This window comes from Streptopelia decaocto (assembly GCF_964273445.1).
Source record: "Streptopelia decaocto genome assembly, chromosome: 2".
NCBI classification, from domain to species: domain Eukaryota; kingdom Metazoa; phylum Chordata; class Aves; order Columbiformes; family Columbidae; genus Streptopelia; species Streptopelia decaocto.
The window spans coordinates 32,304,944-32,307,443 of NC_138655.1; the positions used below are offsets into that span (position 1 = coordinate 32,304,944).

The following is a 2,500-nucleotide window of genomic DNA, read 5'->3' on the forward strand; positions in this document are numbered from 1 at the left end:
CATTTCAAATACCATTTTGATGTTATCAATCCTGGTGAGTTGCCCATCTCTCAACCACTGCCTCAATCAACATCTCCCCTAGCTTAACAAATCATAGGCAAGCACTACTGATGAAAATCCTTCAATCATTTCTTGCAGGCAGGCATCTTAGACCATAAACTCCCTTTGTTGAGAACAAGATGCACTCTATAAAAGCCATATCAGTGTCTGGCAGCAGGGTAAAAGCACCAGAGGAAAGTTGGGCACACATTGGTTTTTTTGTGAGCCTGCAAGGCTCCAGCCCCTGTAATAGTAGCCTGATTACAGCCTAAGCTACTCTGAGTCCTTGCAGATCTCTCGGTTTGCAGAATGATGGCACTGTACACAACAGCTGAGTACTCTGAAACTTTAGTGTTTATTTTCAGCCTATGATATAGACTCTGCCTTGCTTTTATGCAGGAGGTAAGCAATCTTCACTCCAGTCATAAGTCAGAGTGATAGAACTCATTAATTTTACACGAAAGCAGTAGCCGATTTATCAGATAAGTTTCCAATTAAGTATAAAAGTTTGATTGCATCCTGAAAACTATAGTTTTAGATATATGAAGCATTAATATTTTCTCTGTTTTCTCATTTGGAAGAAAATGAAATCTAATTTAAAAATTTTGCATTGCTAGACAATATATATATGTATGTACATAATAGCCAGATGCTATATCCCTGCACAAAATCAGTCAGTGTGATTTTGAGATTAAAAAAGAAAAAAAAAAAATCCTTGTCTAGGAAAGGCTTCAGTGAAGGTCACTGAGACATTAAGTATGAAGGATAGCTGCTTAATTTTTTTTAAGTGTAATCAAATCTAATCTTGTCAGCTAAATCAGAGAGAGGAAGTGATCAGTTTAAGATACATCAGAAGATTTGCATAGAATGAAAATGAATCAAAATTAGTTTTGGTATCTGAGATGGCTAAAATGACAGCCTAATTGCTCCCGAATCAAACGTCACAAAGCTTGGTGTGTAATTTTAATCATTGATGAGATCCAGGTTAATTATGCTTATGGCACACATGCAATTTAAAAACCTTTTTAAATAATCTGATCACAAAGAGCATGAAAACCTAATAATTCTCTAATTAGTCCAGAGACAAGCATGTTTACCTTCCCATTTGGCAAATCTGCACAAACAGCATATGCATCCTGAAGAAAACCTACACGTCTAATGCATTCTCCTCCTAAGGCCTTATCTACAGATAAAAAGTTGCACAAGGATAGTTACGCCAGGAAGAAAATCCCAGCCTCTTCCATCTGTAGAGGACTGGTATAAATGTCTTCATACTGGTATCTCTCAACTCTGACACAAAAGGATAAACAATGCTGATATAAAGCATTTTTACATGTATCCACTTAGCAACTGCAGTCATGAGACTATTTCAGTCACGCATAAACACACATGCAAGCATGAAGACACACACCCGGCTGGCACCAACACACACACACAGTAAGTTTTTCGGACCTTTGCAGAGGAAAACAAGGAGTTTTGTTCTATTTTGTTTTCCAGAATGTGAATGCATGTGAAGTAACTCTACCCTACCCAGAACCATGAAAGTATCTGTCAGAGTGAAACCGCCTTAGCGGGTAAAACTAACTGATAAAAAAAGAGTTAATACAGCAAAGGGAACCAGATGCAATTGCCTAAAACTATTCTAGCCCTATCTGTGGTTTTCCATTTAACCTTTGCTGCTTGAAGCAAGCTCTACCCATACTGTAGTATACCACGGTAAACCACAGCATCAGTGTCCAGCACACACCAATAACAGTTGCCAGAACAGTCATGGGTATGCACACTATACTGCAATCAGGATGGCATTTATAAGCATTAAATAATTATAGGCAGATACAAAATGGGTTCTGCAGCGTAGCATCTCACCCTTCCCCTTCTTCCACAACTCTGCACTGAACAGTCTTGCTGTTGCAATCTCCAGACGTAAAAGATTTAGCAAAATGAAGCTAGATTTTTAAACCTTACATCACATAACCAACATTTTTTAAAAAAAAAGCACAGTAATAAGTGTCATAACATCTTTTCTGTTACTTAATCAACATTTTAAAATAAACTGCACATTTATAGTCATCAGTCTCCTTACATAACTTCAGTATTAATCAGTACTAAACAATGACATCAGCCCTCTGATCACAATTGTATAAACAAGAGTATATTTCATTCCAATTAAAACAAATACTAAATCTTTGAACTGACAAGCAACACAGAGAGAAACCATAGCATATATTTCCATACTTGAGCTGTTTACTGTCTTTATGGCCATGTTTGCTATCAGGTTAGGTAGACAAAATCATTATACCTTGACGAGGAATTAAAGATTACTGGGATGACTTACTGATTGTATGTAACATATGATGGAACATGCATCCATTAGAGGTTACAGCATCTTCAATATTGAAAAATAAAAAAATTCTCCCCCCCAGGGACATTCTGTGAGAGTTATAATGAAGTTTCACAAAGT

At 36.8% G+C, this 2,500-nt stretch overlaps 1 protein-coding gene across 1 annotated transcript in view; it reads right to left on the reverse strand.

Annotated features, from left to right (window-relative positions):
• The window catches only part of ZFHX4 (zinc finger homeobox 4), a 153,994-nt gene that overhangs the window by 127,413 nt on the left and 24,081 nt on the right, over positions 1–2,500 (reverse strand). The gene's annotated exons all lie outside the window — the stretch shown is intronic.